Source organism: Lynx canadensis, chromosome B3 (assembly GCF_007474595.2).
Source record: "Lynx canadensis isolate LIC74 chromosome B3, mLynCan4.pri.v2, whole genome shotgun sequence".
Classification (NCBI taxonomy): domain Eukaryota; kingdom Metazoa; phylum Chordata; class Mammalia; order Carnivora; family Felidae; genus Lynx; species Lynx canadensis.
The window spans coordinates 80,270,784-80,290,854 of record NC_044308.2 but is presented as its reverse complement, the minus strand read 5'-3'; the positions used below and the strand labels follow the sequence as shown (position 1 = coordinate 80,290,854).

The 20,071-nt window shown below is 36.6% G+C and overlaps 1 protein-coding gene across 4 annotated transcripts in view; it reads right to left on the bottom strand.

The window, feature by feature from the left end:
* Positions 1–18,502, bottom strand: part of G2E3 (G2/M-phase specific E3 ubiquitin protein ligase) — a 67,875-nt gene extending 49,373 nt beyond the window's left edge. For 2 of the 4 annotated variants that reach the window (XM_030318868.1, XM_030318870.1), the window contains exon 1: positions 18,383–18,502. The gene's annotated coding sequence lies outside the window, so the exon portion shown is untranslated. The other 2 variants (XM_030318869.1, XM_030318872.1) reach the window with 2 other exon arrangements.
* Between the last annotated feature and the right edge of the window lie 1,569 nt (positions 18,503–20,071).

The window sequence follows — 20,071 nt, the reverse complement described above, 5'->3', positions numbered from 1 at the left end:
TTATGGAGTGCTTGGTGGCTCAGTTGGTTAAGCATCTGACTCTTGATCTTGGCTCAGGTCATGATCTCATGGTTCATAAGTTCGAGCCCCACATCAGGCTCTGTGCTGACACTGCGAAGCCTGCTTGGGATTCTCTCCACCCCCTCTCTCTCTGCCCTCCCCTGCTCTATTTCCCTGTCTCTTAAAATAAATAACGTTTAAAAAAAGAAACAAATTATGCTTCATCAAAATTAAAAGCTTTCACTCATGAAAAGATACAATTAAGAAAGTAAATATGCATGCCACAGACGAGGAGGACGTATTTGTAAAAGTTGTGTCTGACAAAGACTTACACCTAGAATACATAAAGAACTACAACTCAACAAATATAAAGAAAATAATCCAATTTGAAAAAATGGGCAAAAGACATAAATGGACACTTCCTGAAGGAAGATATATGAATGGTCAATAAACATGAAAAGATGTTCAACATCATTTGTAATTAGGTTAATAAAGATTAAAAACAGGGTGCCTGGCTGGCTCAGTCTGTAAAGCATGCAACTCTTGATCTCAGGGTTGTAAGTTAGAGCCCCACATTGGGTATAGATATTACCTAAAAACAAAATCTTAAAAAAAATTTAAAACCACTATGACAGACCACTTCATACCCATAATAATGGCTAAGATTAGAAAGACTATCAACACCAAACACTGGAAAGGATATAAATCAACTCAGAAATTCACATAAATTGTTGGTGGAAATGTACAAAGGAACTTTTCATTCTGAAAAGTTTTTGCACTTTCTTAAACATATACCCAGACACTAGCCTTTGATGCAGGAATTTCACATCTATTTATCTATCCAAGAGAAATAAAAACATATATAGACAGAAACCTTAAGCACGAATGTTCATAGCAGCCTTCTTCCTGCTCCAAAGCTGGAAACCCACCTGTCCATTACTAAGAAAATGGATAAACAAATTGCAGTTTGTTGATGAAATGCAATACTACATAGCAATAAAAAGGTAAGAAGTGTTGCAAGATGCAACAAAACAGATGAACATTACAGATATTATGCTGAGTGAAAGAAACTACATACCATTCATACCTACATTATTCCATTCATATGAAGCTCTGAGACTGACAAAATTAATCCACTATGAAAAATATCAGAACAGTGCTTGTCTCTCAGACAGGGAAATGACTAGAAAAGGACATAAGGAAACTTTCGCAAAGAGGATCAAAGTAAATAACTGATACAGAGAAAAAAATCTCAATTGCCAACAAAGGTACCAAACACAACTTTCCTCCTTTCTCTTAATTTTGTAGTTTTCAAGGAAACAACACCATAAGTCCACTGTGCAGTCCAGATCTGATGCTGACTCCTTTACATACAGCTTGGCTGTGGCTTTGCTTTAACACTATCAGAACACTACTTCATTTAAATGTCACCTAGATGCCACTCTTCTTCAAAATCCTTTAATAAATCTGTTTTACCCTACAGTGAGAAGTCAATGGTTCCTCTGATCTTCAATCTCTCTCACTACAATGAGTTAATAAACCTAACTGTATCCCACTACAGTTTTATGCCTGGAGGTTTTAGGCTGATTTTTAGGTTTTAGGAGAAAAATTAACAAGGCAAATGTCACAAAACAAACAACTGCTGAATCTGAAAAAAGGCTGTTTTTCAGGAATTCTGTATATATTCCTGTAACTTTTCTATAAGTTTAAAATTATATCAAAATTAAAAGCTATCCCCGAATTGGATGTTCTAAAGACAGCACTTATTTCATACTTTTGACCAGTTGACATTAGCCTTCTTTCTAATGCCCAGTATCTGAAACTAAAATTTTTGCTGATTCCTGACTGATGACTGCTTTATTTCAAACAGTCTCCAAAACAAAACCTCGGGGGGGGGGGGGAGGACTATTCACATATTTTTGATTGATTTTATCATTTGTTTTCCTTCCAGTGCATGAACTTTGAGACTTCCTAAATGGGAGGAGGAAAACAATGATATGTAAATATGTCTCAATAACAGCCCAAGTCTTAACAAACTTAGTCTTCAAAATAATATCAAACAATTCTCTCCTTCCTTGAGACATCAACAATTTAATGAAGAGTTCCAAGAAACCACTCTCAAGAAGTATTCTGAGTCTCTTCCACTGCTTACCTCCACTTGGTCAGTCAGGGATATTCACATTTTGATACTCCTCCCTTCAAAAGTTACAGCCTGATTTCCCTCCCTTTCCTTTACTGTGGCCATACTCAGTAACTTGCTTCTACCAAGACGCCTGGAAGAAATGGCAATGTATGACTATTAGGTCATATTATGACTACTAGGTCATAAAAGGCATTGTGACTCACCCCTTACTCTCTAACATGGATCACCTGTGCTGGAGGAAGCTAGCTGCCAAGTCATAAGGACTTGAAGATGCTCCTTACAAAAGGCCCACTTGGCAAGGAAATAAGGCATTTATCCACAGCCATGCTGAGTGAGCCATTTTAAAAGCAAATTCTCCAGGGGCGCCTGGGTGGCTCAGTTGGTTAAGCATCCGACTTCGGCTCAAATCATGATCTCGCCTGTGGTTCATGAGTTCGAGCCCCGTGTCAGGCTCTGTGCTGAAGGCTCAGAGCCTGGAGCCTGCTTCGGATTCTGTGACTACCTCTCTTTCTGCCCCTCTCCTGTTCATGGTCTGTCTCTGTCTCTCAATAATAAATAAAGGTTTAAAAAAAAAAAATTAAAAAAAAAAAAAAGAAGCAAATTCTCCAGCCTCAATTAAGTCTTCATATGACTGAAGACTAGCTAACAATCTGAGAGCAATGTCACAGGAAATCCTAAGTTAGAACCACAGAAACTGTCAGATAAGGTTTGCTGTCCTAAGTCACCATGTTTTGGGGTGATTTATTGTATAGTAATAGGTAATTAATAGAATAAAGTAAGCCAAATTCCCTCTTAATTCCAGGTGGATAGCTATTCTAAAAGTTTTTTGGTAAGATTTTTAGGATTTTCAAAATAGAAGATCGTGTCATCTTGCAAATAGGCAATTTTACTTTTTCCTTTCCAATTTGGATGTCTTTTATTTCTTTCCCTTGCCTAACTGCTTGGGCTAGGAATTCCAGCTATGTTACATAGGAATGGTGATAATGGGCACCTTTGTTTTATTCCTGATCCCAGAGGAAAAGCTCTCAACTTTTCACCACAGAGTATGGTGTTAGCTGTGGGCTTGTTATGTTTGAGCTTTTATGTTGAGGTATGTTCCTTCTGTACCCAATTTGTTGGGAATTTTTATCGTAAAAGGATGCTGAATTTTCTTAAATGCTTTTTCTACATCTATTGGTATGACCATTTGATGTTTACTTCTCATTCTATTAATTTGATGTGTCACACTGATTGATTTTCATAGATAGAACCATCTTTGTATCTGGGAATGTATTCCACTTGATCGTGATATATAATCATTTTTTTAAATTAATGTACAGTTGACATACAGTATTGCATTAGTTTCACATGTACAGCATAGTGATTCAACATTCACATTACAAAATGCTCATCACAATAAGTCTAGTTAGCATCTCTCACCATACAAAGTTGTTACAATATTAAGTATATTCCCTATGCTGTACTTCTCATCCCTTGACTTATTTATTTGACAGTTCTAAGTTTGTATCTCAATCCTCTTCACCTATTTTGCCCATTCCCTCCCACACCCCTTCTGCACTAGCTACCATCAGCTTGTTCTTTGTATTTATGAGTCTGTTTCTGGTTTCTTAGTTTTATTTATTTGTTTTGTTTTTTGGAATTCTACACACAAGTGAAATCATATGGTATTTGTCTTTCTCAGTCTAACTTAGTTCACTTAGCATGATACCCTCTATATCCATCCATGTTGTCACAAATAGCAAGATTTCATTATTTTTTATGGTTAAGCATTCCAATGTGTATATAAACACACAATATCTTCTCTACCTATTGATCTGTAGAGAGAAAGTTAGGTTGTTTTCACATCTTTTAAATAATGCAATAAACAGAGATGCAGATATCTTTTTGAATCACGTATTTTCATTTTTTTCGGATAAGTATCCGGATGTGGAATTACTAAATCATGTGGTATTATGATCCTTTTAATGTGCTACTGACTTTGGTTTGATAGTATCTCTCGGAGAATTTTTTCATCTACACTCATCAGGAATATTGACCTGTAGTTCTTTTCTTGTAGTGTCCTGATCTGGCTTTGGTGTCAGGGTAATGTTGGCCTTATAAAACAAGCTTGGGAGTTGAACACATACTTTAGAAGAAATACAAGGCCAACAAACACATCAAAGAAGAAAAGCTGGAAAAAAACACAAAAATGTGGAGATTAAGCAACACATCTTAAACAAGCAAAAGACAGGAAATCACAAGGGAATTAGAAAAGCTATAAACGAAAACAAAATACGCTAAAACCTAAAGCATATAGCAAAAAGTAATCAGTGAAAAATTTACAACTATAAATACAGACATTAAAAATTTAAAGACCTTAAAATAGTATCATAACTTTATACCTGAAAGGCCTAAAAAAGAACAGCAAACTGAAATGGAAGATAAAAGGAAGTAATTCAAAAAGATTAAATATAAAAAATAGAAAAACAGAATAAAATTACAAGTTGCTTCTTCATAACAAACCTTTAGTCAGACTTACCAAGGTGTGGGGGGAAAGACTCAAATTACTAAAATCAGAAACAAAAAGGAGACATGCCACAGATCTTACAGAAATAAAAAGGATTATGTGAACTGTATGCCAACCATTTAGATAATTAACTAGGTTAAACAAATTATATAATCTTACAAATCAGACTCAAGCACAAATAGAAAATTTCACAGACCTATATCAAGAGATTGAAATCAGTAACTAAGACTCTTCCAACAAAGTCCAAGCCTATAACTTCACTGGTGAATTCTATCAAATATTTAAAGAAAATCTGGCAAAGTTTCTCAAAACCATCCAAAAAAAAAAAAAAAAAAAAGAGGGAACACTCTCTAATTCAATCTATGAAGCCAGGATTACCTTGATACCAATGCTAAACACATTACTACTCAACAAAAAGCTAGCACACTGAATCCTTGTTAAGAGAAGTATATACCACGACAAAGTGGGATTTATCCCCGTAATGCAAGGGTAGTTCAACATAGGGAAAATTAATGTAATACACCACATTAACAAAATAAGAGAAAAAGGTCACATGATCATCTTGACTGATGTAGGAAAAGCATTTAACAAAACTCATTCATTTTGCATGATAAAAACTCTCATCAATCTAGGAATAGAAAACTTCCTCAGCATGAAAAGGCATCTGTGGAAAACCTACAGCCAATATCATATTCAATGGTGAAAGACTGAAAGCTTTTCACAAAGGATCTGGAGCAGAACGATGCCACTCTCACCACTTCTATTCAAAACTGTACTGGACATTCCAACCAGAATAATTTGATAAGAAAAGAAATAAAAGGCATCCACATTAAAGCAAGAGGTAGCTCTATTTGCAGAAGACATAATCTTACATGCAGATATCACAATGAATTCACAAAAAAAAAAACGTTATCTAATAAATTCTGCAATGTTGCAGGATGCAAATGAACATGTAAAAATCAGTTGTATTTCTATACAATAGCAAAGAACAATTCATAAAGGAAATAAGAAATGAATTCCCTTTATAATAGCATCAAAAAGAACCAACTACTCAGAAATAAATGTAACCAATGAGTGCAAGCTCTATGCACTAGAAGTCACTAAGCATTGCTAAAAGAAATTAAAGAGTCCAAATAGAGGACAAGACACTGTGTTCATGTTTGTAAGATTTAATATTGTTAACATGGCAATGCTCTCCAAAGCAATCTATCTACAGTTTTGATGCGACCCCTATTAAAATCCGATATTCTTGTTTGTAGAAATGGAAAACCTGATCCTAATCATATGAATTGCAAGGGACCCTGAATAGTCAAAACCAAAAAAGAAAAGGTGAACGATTCATACTTTCCAATTTGGAAACTTACCACAAAGCTGTAGTAATTGAAACAGGGTAATACTGGCATAAGGATAAACATATAGATTAAATCAAAGAGTCCAGAAATAAAGTCACCCATCTATGATCAATTAATTTTTAACAAGTGTGCCATGACTATTCAATAGGGAAAGAACAATCTGTTCAACAAATAATTCTGGGACAACTTGGTAGCCACATGCAAAGCAATGAAGTTGGCTCCCTAACTTGCACTATATACAAAAATTAATTCAGGGGTGCCTGGGTGGCTCAGTCAATTAAGCATCCAACCTCAGCTCGGGTCATGGTCTCACGGCTCCTGAGTTTGAGCCCTGCGTAGGGCTCTGTGCTGATGGCTCAGAGCCTGGAGCCTGCTTCGGATTCTGTGTCTCCCTTTGTCTCTGCCCCTTCTCTGCTCATTCTGTGTGTGTCTCTCTCTCAAAAAGAAATAAACATTAAAAAAAAAAAAAACAAAAAAACAAAACTCAAAGTGGATAAAAGACTTAATACGAAAGAGCAAAAACTATAAAAATCTTAAAGGATAATTCATGACCTTGGATTTGGCAATGGTTTCTTACACAGGGCACCAAAACCACAAGCCAATAAAAAAAAAGAAAAAGAAACAAAACAACAAAAATTAATTTGGACTACACAATTAAGAGAAAAAGACAATCTTCAAAATGGGGGAAAATATTTGGAAATCATATACCTGATAAAGAGCAAGTATCCAGAATATATAAGAAACTCTTAGAACTCAACAACAAAAGCAACAAAATTTAAAAACAGGCCAAGCAGTCTGAACGGACATTTCTCCAAAGAAAATATTTAAATGGTCAACAAGCACATGAACAGAAGCTCATCATTAGTTATTAGAATATTCAAATTAAAACAACAATGAGATACCACTTAATGTCCACTCAAATGATTACAATTAAAAAAACAAGAATACAGAGAAATTGGAAACTTCATATGGGGCTAATGGGAATGCAAACTGGAACAGCTACTGTGGAAAGAAGTTTGGCAGTTGCTCGACAAATCACATGTAGAACTACCATATCACCCAGCAATTACACTAAGGACTTATCCAAAAGAATTGATAACATTTTCAAACAAAAACTTGTACTGGTTCGTGTACTTGAATATGTTCATAACAGTACTATTCACAATAGCTAAAAAATAGAAATGACTCATTTGTTCATTAAAATGATGTTATACAAAATGTGGTCCATCCATAGTATAGAATATTATTTAGCTCTAAAAAAGAAAGAAGCATTGATATATGCTACAACCTGGATGAACCTTAGAACCAAGCTAAGTGAAAGAGGCTAGACACAAAAGGTCACATAATATATAATCCCATTTATATGAAATATCCAGAATAGGTAAATCCATAGAGACAGAAAGCAAATTTGTTGTTTCCATGAACTGGGGGAATAGAATATACAGAATTACTGCCTAATGGCTATCAGTTTCCCCTTAGGGGTGATAAAAATGTTTTGAAACTAGATGGAGGTAATGGTGATGGTTGTACAACACTGTGAATGTACTAAATGTCAATGAATGGTTAAAACGGCTAATTTTATAAAACTGAATTTTACTTCAATTAAAAGCTAAATGTGCAACCTATCATTTGCTGCATTATACACAAATATCCACAGTGGCTAAAAAATTTTCTTAGTTTTATAGTCAAAACCTGTAACCTAATTGTCCACCAACAGACAATGGATGAGATAAATTGTGGTACATTCATATAACGAAGTACATTTATTAAAACGAAACTGCATACCACCTCACACCAGTCAGAATGACTAAAATCAACAACTCAGGCAACAACAGATGTTGGCGAGAATGCGAAGAAAGAAGAAACTTTTTGCACTGCTGGTGGGAATGCAAACTGGTGCAACCACTCTGGAAAACAGCATGGAGGTTCCTCAAAAGTTAAAAATAGAACTACCCTATGATCCAGCAACTGCACTGCTAGGTATTTATCCAAGGGATACAGATGTGCTGTTTTCAAGGGGCACACACACCCCAATGTTTATAGCAGTGCTACTGACAATAGCCAAAGTATGGAAAGAGCCCAAATGTCCATTGACAGATGAATGGATAAAGAAGATGTAGTATATATATACACAATGGAGTATTACTTGGCAATCAGAAAGAATGAAATCTTGCCATTCGCAACAATGTGGGTGGGACTAGAGGGTATTATGCTAAGTGAAATTAGAGAAAGACAAGTATCATATGACCTCACTCACATGTGGAATTTAAGATACAAAACAGATGAACATAGGGAAGGGGAGCAAAAATAATATAAAAACAGAGAGGGGGGCAAAACATAAGAGACTCTTAAATACAGAGAATGAACAGATTGTTGGAAGGGTTGGGGGGAGATGGGCTAAATGGGCAAGGGGCATTAAGGAAGACACTTGTTGAGATGAGCACTGGGTGTTATGTGTTGGAGATGAATCACTGGAATCTACTCTTGAAATCATTATTGCACTATATACTAACTTGGATGTAAATTAAATAATAATGATAAACAAAGAAATAAAATGGGTGAATTTTATTCTATACAAATTCTATTACCAGAAAGATATATAGTTAATACCTTCATTAAAAAATATATTTGCTTGAATTAAAAAGAAAAGCAGCATGTAAGCAGCTTGTAAGCCCCCACCCCATCCTAACAAGAGCTGAAAAAACTGAAAAATCAACATTTTTTGGATCAGTAAGAGGGAGGGACACCAGACAAAACCACTGCCCTCAAGAATGGAGACATGTGTGGACAGGGAGTCACAGCTTAGTTCAGCAGAGATTTACCAGCTAAACCACTGCGGGATCAGTGCTGGGGTAAGAAAATCTGAACTGTAGCTAACTAATGGCTAGCGGCTCAATGTGCACAATTTTCAGAGTTAAAAACTTCAGGGGGGGGGGGACAATTATGGGGACTTTTCACAATATTGTTGAGATTTACCACCAGGAACTCAACCAAGATATCGACCAGGATCCCACAGTAAATATAAGAGAAAAATCTTGTCATTCTGGCAGGAAGAGGGGAAGAGGTACCATTTTGAAATATGCCAAAGCATTCAGTTCTTCTTAATTAAGGCCTGCCCTCAGGCGAAACTAGTTAACCAGAGCCTAACCTGCTAGGATATTATCAGAGCATAACTGACTCGAGGGAAGGGAAATACCTGACTCCAGCCTACTCTAGCCATCCTGTCCAATATAAGGCAGAAGCTGAGAAATATGTGGGAGAAGCTGAGAAATACTTCTAAGCTTACAGACCAGGGACGTAAGCTCGTGAAACAACTAAGACCTAATCATAGGACTACCGAACACTTCCCCTTCACCCACACCTCACCACCACATTACTAATGGCCTATTTATAGCAACTACTTTTACCCAGTACATCTTGTATGAGTATCGAGAAAAAATTACAAATCATTGTGGCAAAGGCACAATCTGAAAAGACAGAGCAAGCATCTGAACCAGACATGGCAGGAATGTTGTAATTATCAGATTTGGAATTTGAAACAACTATGATTAATATGTGAAGGGTTCTAATAGATAAAGTACACAGTATACAAGAACAGATGGCAATGTAAGAAGGGAGGTGGAAATCCTAACAACCAAAAGAAATGCTAGGGATCAAAAACATTTTAACAGAAATAAAGTATTCCTTTGATTGATTTTCCTCCTGGCTGAGGAAAGAATCTCTGAGTTTGAAGATACCTCAACAGAAACTTTGAAAACTGAACAGAGAATAAACACTGGGAAAAAAAAAAAAAATCCAAGGACTGTGGTACAAATACAGAAGGTATAACATACACATTCTGGGAATATCAAATGAGAGGAAGGAATAGAAGAACTATTTAAAATGATTTAATGACAGGGGTGTCTGGCTGGTTCAGAGCATGACACTCTTGATCTTGGGGTCATGGGTGCAAATCCCACAATGAACATAAAGCTTATTTAATTTAAAAAAATGTTTTAAAAATTTAATGACAAATCACACTGTCAAACATAAAACCACAGATCCACTAAGTTCAGGGAACACCAAGCAGAATAAATGCCAAAATACCTATACCTAGGTATATCAAACTACAGAAAATCAAAGCTAAAGAAAAAACCCTGAAAAGGGGAGTGGGGGGAGAGGGTCAGGGAACAACTCACCTATAGAAGAACAAAGGAAGGAATCGCATTTCATGTCTCCTCAGAAACCATGTAGGCAAGAAGAGACAGCAGTGAAATACTTAAAGTGATAAGGAAAAAGAAATTCCAATCTAGAATTCTGTATACTGCAAAATTATCCTTCAAACCTGTTCAAAAGTGAACAAGTAAAGATCTTCTCAAACACAACCTGAGAGAATTTCTTGTCAGTAGATCTGCCTTACAAGAAATGTTAAAACAAGTTCTTAGAAGAAAATATCCAGAAATTCGGATCTACATAAAGAAGACCATTAAATAATAAAAACTTTTATTTTTCTTATTCTTAATGATCTAACAGACAACAGTATGTTCAAAATGACAATAGCAACAACATATACAATTACTGTATGAGTTATAAATATATACTGCAACCTCTAGGGCAACCACTAAAAAAAGTTAAAAAGGAGGGGCACCTGGATGGCTCATTCAGTTAAGCATCTGACTCTCGATTTGGGCTCAGGTCATGATCTCACGGCTGGTCATCAGATTCTGCTGACAGGACAGAGCCTGCTTGGGATTCTCTCTCTCCCTCTCTCTCTCCCTCCCTGACTGGTGAGAGTGCATGCATGCTCTCACTCTATCTCAAAATAAATGAACATTAAAAAAAAAAAAAACCACAATAACCTTTAAAAAAAAAAGTTAAAAAGGAAATATAGCTGATATCCTAAGTGAGGAGAAAAAAATAAAAATCATATAAAATGCTCAATTAAAACCACAAAAGGCAGAAAAAGAATGGAGACAAAACAGGAAAAAAGAACAAGGGCCACAAATAGAAAACAATAACAAATATGGTAGACGTTAATCATGTTGACATGATGACATTATATCAATAATCATGTTGAATGTCAGTGGTCTAACTGTACCAATTTAAAAGACTGAATGTTACTATACTAAAATTTAAATTAAAAAAAAAAAAGATTTGTCATGGTGGATTGAAAAATAAGACCCAACAATGTTTTCTACAAAAAAAATCCACTTTAAATATAAATTAAACATAAATGGATGAAGAAAAACATACCATGCTAATACTAATTAGAAGAAAGCAGGAGTAGCTATATTAATTTTACACAGAGTGGACTTTAAGGAAATTATAAGGGATAAGTACAGCATTAAATAATGATAAAGGGGTCAACTTTCTAAGAAGACGTAACAATACTTACCACGTACACACCTAACAGTGTCAAACTATGTGAGGCAAACTATGAGAGGCAAAAACTAATACACTTGCAAAGACAAACAGGTGAAACTTGAAAACCTCTCTATTAGAAATGGACAGATCCAGTAGGCAGAAAATCAGTAAGGAACTTGACTTGATAATTGAACTCAACATCATCATCAAACAACTAGATATAATGAAATACTTTATCCAAGAACCGCAGAAAGCAGATTGTTCTCAAGCTTACATAGAATAGTCACCAAGACCATATACATATACTAGGGCATAAAACAGTCCTTAACAAACTTAAAATCAAAATGATACAAGGTCTGTTCTCAGGCCACAATGGAATTAAACTAGAAATCACTAACAAAAAGATAGTGGGAAATCCCAAAATATGTGGAGATTACACAACACATTTTAAAATTTTTTTAATGTTTATTTATTAATTTTTTTAAATTTTTTTTAACGTTTATTTATTTTTGAGACAGAGAGAGACAGAGCATGAATGGGGGAGGGTCAGAGAGAGAGAGAGACACAGAATCCGAAACAGGCTCCAGGCTCTGAGTGGTCAGCACAGAGCCCGACGCGGGGCTCGAACTCACGGACCGCGAGATCATGACCTGAGCCGAAGTCGGCCGCTTAACCGACTGAGCCACCCAGGCGCCCCTAATTTTATTTATTTTTGACAGAGAGAGAGAGACAGAGCACGAGCAGGGGAGGAGCAGAGAGAGAAGGAGACACAGAATCCAAAGCAGGCTCCAGGCTCTGAGCTGTCAGCAAAGAGCCTGACGCGGCTGCAACCCACAGACTGTGAGATCATGACCTGAGCTGAAGTCGGAGGCTCAGCGGACTGTACCACCCAGGCACCCCTACACAACATTTTTAAATTACCTAAGGGTCAAAGAAGAAATCTCATGAGAAAATACAAAATATTATGAACTAAATGAAAATGAAAACATAATTCATCAAAATTTGACAGGTACTGTGAAAGCAGGCTTAGAGGGAAATTTGTAGCACTAAATGAATATATTAGAAAAGATCTGGGGCGCCTGGGTGGCTCAGTCGTTTGGGCATCCGACTTCAGCTCAGGTCATGATCTCACGGTCTCTGAGTTCAGGCCCCAAGTCAGGCTTTGTGCTGACAGCTCAGAGCCTGGAGCCTGCTTCGGAATTCTGTCTCCCTCTCTCTCTGCCCCTCCCCTGCTCATGCTCTGTCTCTCTCTCTCTGTCAAAAATAAATAAACTTAAAAAAAAAATTTTTTTTTTTTTAAGAAAAGATCTAAAATCAATCATAAGTTTCTGCCCTAGGAAACTATAAAAACAGTAAATTAAATCCAAATTAAACAAGAAAAAAAGTAGTAAGAATTGGAGCAGAAATCAAAATTGAAAATAAGAAATCAATAGAGAAAAATCAATAAAACGAAAGCTGGTTCTTTGGAAAGATCAATAAAGTCAGTAAGCTTCCAGCCAGGATAAAAAAAAAAAAAAAAAAAAAAAAGAGAGAAAGGACACAAATTACTAATATCAGAAATTAAAGAAGAGATACCATTACAAATTCTATGGACATTAAAAATATAACAAAGGAATACCATGAACTCATGTCCACAAATTTGATAATCTACATGAAAAGGGCCAATTCCTTCAAAGACACATTTTGCCAAAATTCACACAAGGAGAAATAAACTCGACTGCATCAGAAAAGCTGACTCAGTAATTAATAACCATCCAAAACAGAAAGCACCAAGCCCAGATGGGTTTCCTGGTGAATCCTACCATACATTTAAGGAAGAAACTATACCAATTCTCTACAACTTCCTTCAGAAGATTAAAGCAGAAGGAATGCTTCTTAGCTTACTGTGATCATTACCTTCATCATACCAACACCAAGGACGTGACCAGAGAACTACAGACCAGTATCTCTCACAGATACCAAAATCTTCAACCAAATATTAGCAAATCAAATCTGTTTGTTTGTTTATGTATTTATTTTAGAGAAAGATGGAGAGAGTGCAACCCGGGGAGAGGGGCAGAGGGAAGGAGAGAATCTTAAGCAGGTTCCATGCTCAGCAACGGAGCCTGATGCTAGGCTCCCATAACTCTGGGATCATGACCTGAGCCAAATGAAGAATTGGTTGCTCAATTGACTGAGCCACTCAGGGGCCCCAAATCTAACAATGTATTTAACAAATTATATACCACAACTAAGTAGGATCTACCTCAGTTATGAAAGGATGCTCCCTGATATTTACCCAAAAGAGGTCAAAACTTGTGTCCACACCAAAATGTTCATATGTATGTTTACAGCATCTTTATTTACCATTGCCAAACCTTGGAAGCAACTAAGATGTCCTTCAGTAAGTGAATGGATAGGTATATTGTGGATCATCCAGACAATGGAATATTATTCAGTGATAAAAAGAAATGAACTATCTGTCAAGCCATGAAAAGACATGGAGAAAACTTAAATGCATATTACAAAGTGAAAGAAACCAATCTGAAAAGGCTACATACTGTATGATTCTAATTATATGATATTCTGGAAAAGGCAGAACTCTGAAGACAGTAAAAAGATCAGTGGTTGGGAAAACGCAGAGGAGCATATCTTTAGAACAGTGAAAATACTCTATATGATACCATAATGATGGATACTTGTCATTATACATTTGCCCAAATCCAAACAATGCACAAAATCAAGAATGAACTGTAACTTCAACTATGAATTTTGAGTGCTTATCATGTGTCAGTGTAGTTCAACAATTTTCACAAATGTACCATTGTAGTGGGATATGTAGATAATGGGAAAGGCTATGCATGGGGTGGGAGAGAAGGGATACACAGGAAATCAATATTATCTTTCCCTCAGTTTTACTATGAACCTACAGCTGCTCTAAAAAAATACAGTCTTAACAAAAAAAGGAAAAGGAATAAAGTTATACGTTTATACTGACTTTTACAACTAGTCTCTGGAAGACAGGTTCCTCTCCCCCACTGTTCATTGGTTCCATATGCAACATTTTTCATAGTCACGATTCCACTGTGATCTCAGCAATATAAAGACCTTTTTGGCTTGGCTCTAATAGTTTTTGCCATCCCAACTCCAAAATTCAAGAAGAAATATGAATGGTCTAGCCTGCATCGGATATTCAGCTCTGATTCAAATACCTGGTACTACTTTGGCTGGAGAAGGTGTTGTGGAATGGGAGTCTAATAAGCTTCTTACACCAAACCCTACCCAATGGTCTTTAGAATAACGTCCTTATATTATGGGGCAGCTTTTAAAAGAAAAGGTAATGGGCAAAGAGGTCAAATAACAGCTATTCACACTCAAAAGGAAAGGCAAATTTTGCTGTTTTTTAACTCCCCAATATTTTCTTAATTTAGAATTGAATTAATGTAGAAATGAATATTCATGTATGTACAAGTGGTACTACATCTCTATTATAATTATCTAATTACACTTAACATATATTATTCTTATACTAATAAAAAAATTCCACCCGGAGGAAGTTAAATGCAAAAAGTTTTTTTTTAAGTAACTAAATCTTTTGGTGCCTGGGGGAAAATAATAAAATGACTAGAAGGATTAAGTGAGAAAATATATACAAAGCATGTGGAGTTCCATGAATGTTAGCAAATACTGCTTTTAATTTTTTCCCACTTGAAATGTCTTCTGAGCCTACAATTACTATACTTACTTTTCCATACTTGTGAAATATACAAACCATATGGTATCACTAAAATCTCTACTAAACTACCCAGAATTACATACTATCACCTCAGAAAACATTTAAAAACTTCTTCAGCAATGACGTGACACAATGTATTAAATTGTTAAAATAATAAGCACTCATTGAACATAACACAGTTTCAGAGTACAAGGACACTCACTGTTCCGAACCAAGAAACTGCAGATATAAAGACAAAGAGGATAAGATCTCTCAGTCTAGTGCTATGTTTACAACTAAATTGCACTGAGGAAGAAGCACTCTGCCTGGGGAAGTCCACCAAATTATTTGAAACCCATTGGGTAAAATCTTAGAGGAACATAAAGTTCATGTTAAGTACACATAAAAACAATAAAGAACAGATCTGGGCAATGGTAGTAGTATGACTAGAACATCACAGGTTGGAAAAGAGTGGTAGAATATTACGAAGTTGATGCTTGTAAACAGAGATTGGAACCAGACTGACAAGGGCTTTGGAAAGAAAGAAAAAGAAAGAAAGAAAGAAAGAAAGAAAGAAAGAAAGAAAGAAAGAAAGAAAGAGCTGAGAATTATATTTGGTAGACAAAGCATAATCAGAGATTTTTAAGAAGCAATATTTGGAAGGATAGACTGCAGAGAAAGGCAGGAAGAATTATTTAAAATAATAATAATAATAATAATAATAATAATAATAATAATGGAGCACCTGGATGGCTCAGTCGGTTAAGTGTCCGACTTCGGCTCAGGTCAGGATCTCATGATCTCATGGTCCTTGGGTTTGAACACTACACCGGGATCTGTGCTGACAGCTCAGAAACTGGAGTCTGCTTCAGATTCTATGTCAGCCTCTCTTCCTCTGCCCCTCCCCTGCTCACACTCTGTCTCTCTCTCTCTCTCTCTCTCAAAAATAAATAAAACATTAAAAAATTTAAAGTAATAATAATGATAATATTTTTAAAGAGGCATAATCTAATCAAATCTAGATTCTGAACCTGGTCAAATATTTTGGTAGTTGTGTGAGAACTGAACTCCTCTCAGCCTCTAGTTTTATCTGAAAACAGTACATACTGTGGGGTTCCATCGTGTAATGGTTAGCACTCTGGACTCTGAAAATAGTACATACTGCAGTGTTATCTGTGAAGATTGAGATAATGTGTGTAATGTGGTCTGTACATGCTTAGTTATTAAAGAGGAGATACATGTATCATTTACTATGTGCCACACACTATTCTAAGATTTTTGTATGTGTTGAGTCATTTGACTCTCACAATAATCCTACAAGGAAGGTATTGTTATTATCCCCATTATACAGTTCAGGGATTTGAAGCACAGAGAGGTAATACAGCTTGTTTGGGTCATACAACTACAAAATGGTACAGATGGAATTCAAACTGAGGCAATCTGACTCCAGTTCCATGCCCTTAACCAGTATAATGCCTCGCTAGAAGAGATCAAGTCAGTGCTCTTAAAACCCTTGTCAAATGTTCTAACCTTCCAATTAAATTTACAGATTCCTCAACACCATCCTCCAGACTTACTGGATCACCAATCTATGAGATTTGAAGTGTCGGAATCAGAATGTAAGCCCTTCAAGGTAATGTGTACACAATAAAATTTGAAATTCACAATGGTTTAGGCAGAGAGAGCAAAAACTCAGTAAAAAAAAAAAAGTCCAGGTAAGGACAAGTAACAGATTAAAATGTAGAGATGGGGCGCCTGGGTGGCTCAGTCAGTTAAGCCTCTGACTCCAGCTCAAGTCAAGATCTCACAATTCAGGGTTTGAGCCTTGCAAGTTGCGCTCTGTGCTGACAGCTCCGAGCCTGGAGCTACTTCCAATTCTGTGTTTCCCCCTCTCTGTCTCTCCCCTCTTTGTTTTCTCTCTCTCTCTCTCTCTCTCTCTCTCTCTCTCTCTCTCTCTCTCTCAAAAATAAATAAATAAATAAACATTAAAAAAAAACTTTAAAAAATAAATAAAATGTAGAGACTAATTTTTTTTCAAATTACTATTTGCCCCTAGCTTCTATAAAATGAGAACAGCTGTCTGCAATTCTTAAAAGTAAAGCTCAAGTCTTTGCTGAAGTCTCACCCAAATGTTTAAATTTCAACAATCGTAACTACTCAACATTTGAATCTATTTTACCTGGTTAACAGTGAAACAAAAGTTCACTAGTAGGATGGGAAAGTAGGATTAGCCAGTAATAGATGAAAGAATACTTTAAAAAAGATATTTATACATTTTTATGGTATGATACCATAAAAGAAACACAAAATATCACTTTTATGTTTAAAAGAAACACAAAATATCAGTTCCTATAAAGCAACACAAAATTAGTGTGACAGTCTTCAATAACATAACATTTCTCTATATTTAAACTCATTTATATTTTAGACGTAGGGTACACATTCAAACTATTCCAGAAGGCATGGCTTTGCTATGGGGTTAAATAGTTTGATATCTGAGGTAGTTCATCACTAATAATAAAACAGCAAAAACAAAACAAAACCAAACAAAGAAAGCCCAATGCTGGAAACATTAGTAGAGCGTTTCCATTATGACTCCACAATAACCCAGTTGGCCAATGAATGAAGGAGGTGAAAAGGTAGTTCTGGGGAGCTAACTAAACCTTAACCCTATTGTTAGCAAACTAAGACCTTTGTAAATTATCACTGTTACCGTCGTCAGTTTAAATCAGCAAGAGTCTCGAATTTTTGCGGTTCACGAAAAATGTCACTCGTGAAAGAAAAATATCCGGGTTTTAAATACAAAGGATACTCAGATTTCAGTTTAAATCCCCACCGGGCATTTCAAAGGCTGTCACTTCCCTGCAGTCCAAAGTCATAAAGACTACTCCGAATATCCCTCTTAGGAGAAACGCAGAGCCACGTAGAGCATCTCATTCTAAACCTGCCCCTAACCTTCCATCTTTAATAAAGGAAGATTCTTTTACCTGTGGTAACGCTTTCGCAATTAGATTTAACTACTGTTACAGCTTCAGCATTCGAGTCCAATTGGCGTAAATACTAAACTGTATTTACCAGAAAGTCAGAGATTGAACAAGGCTTAATCTCAGGGACGGCGGGGGCCTCCGAATCCTCAATACTTAGAGTTGGCTTGTGAGCGCTGGCCCGCGAGACGCTTCCCAGCACCTCGACTTCCCAGTCTCCACGCCCGGCCCTACCACCCGACACTCCCCAAGGCCCTCCGATTTCCGCTACACTGTCCCGCCTCTCGACCCCTGTCCCATCCGACGGTCCGAATTCTCTCCCTGGAATACTCAGTTTCTTCCCTTTCCCCATTCACTCACCAAGGCACGCTGAGCAGAAGTTCCAGAGCGGTCGTATCAGTTTTCCCTTCTTTCGCAGAGCCCCAAAGCTGACCTCGAGCAGCCCCATCCAACGGCCCACAGGATTCAAATTCGTCCACTTCCGCCTGCAATCCGGAAATAGAGTTAAGCTCCACCCCCACAAGGGGCGGGGCCCACGGCAACGTGGGACGTTGCGGGGAGGGACGAGGAGACCCCGGCTCTTTTCTGGTGGCATGTTGGGTCTGGTGTGCTACCTTCGCTTCAGAGTCTTTTGTCTGACTCCTTACATATGTTCACAGAAAAGTCCGGACGCAGCGTTGGTGTTCCTGCCCGGTGATTCTTGAGGGGATGCTCTTGTTTCTAAAATGGACAGAGACGCGTCCTTCAAGGACTGGAGAGAATAAAAGCACTAATGGAGCCCTGACGTTTTTACCCCTCCCATCGCCCTCCCGTAAGCAACAGCTGCTGCCCAGAGGAAAAAACAAACCCTACACAAACCTGCTTTCCCTGGCCCTCCTCAATCCCGGCACAGTAGGACATTTAACCTCTTTCCCTCCCCTGTTTAAGGAAGACAAAAAGCCAAGTGCACCAATCACACTTATTCGAGCCACAAATTAAAAATTAGTGATCGGACTAGTTGCTGGTTCCAAATAAAATACTTGAGGATACATGTTAGAAGGCGACAAATCTTTTTTCTTCGCCTATAACGAGACTATTTTACATGATTATTACGCAGTTGTCCTGTGAAATTCTTGGGACAATAGTGTTTACCAAGGACCGCTTCTGAAGGGATATATGTAGGAGCTATAAGGAAAAGAAAGACCGAACATATCTTAGCCCCAATCCTCCTCAAAAAAAAAGGGAACTAAACTCTGATTTTGGCGTTGCCACCAGATCATCCTCACACCTAATATTATTGATTTACGTAAACAGATCATTTCAAACCAATCCATCCATGACAGAACACCCTCAGCCTCTGTCAAAACTACAATTTGAAAGATTAGAGTTCTACAAATTTATTTTACAGATAATCTGACAGAAGGGAGCGTAAACCTATTAACTGGTGTACTGTTTTTAATAGTGGGAAATAGGAAATAACCTAAATGTCTATCAGTAAGGGAATGATTAAATAAGCTATGATACTTTAGGATCTGATATTGTGCAGGCACTAAAAATAATGAAGTAGATCGGTAGATACTCAAATGAAATAATGAAAAAAAAAATCAGCTGTAAAAGGACTATGTACATAGTATCCTTCTTTTAAAGTATGTAAACGTGCCTGGCACACAAAGTTTCTGGATGGATAGTAAACAAAAAAGTTATCTCTGTGAGTCAGATGATGAATGAGGATGTGAAGAGACTTTTTACCTTTTGCTTTATAACCAGTTGAATTTTTAAATTGAATTCTTGTAATTTGAATTCTTTTTTTAAGTGAAGATTGTTAGAAATTGAATATATTAGAAATTTAATATATTCTAGATATAGAATCAAGTTAATAAATGTATAAAAGTAAAATGTTTGAATAGTCTGTGTCCATTCATTCATAGATTTATTCAACAAATTATATGGTAATGGTTTGACCACACATTTTGTCATTTATAATTTGTTGTATTATTTAATGCCACCACATTTCTAAAGTGGCCCCACTGAATAAATATATTGCTCCTTCAAGTTCTTTGAAAGCAGAAA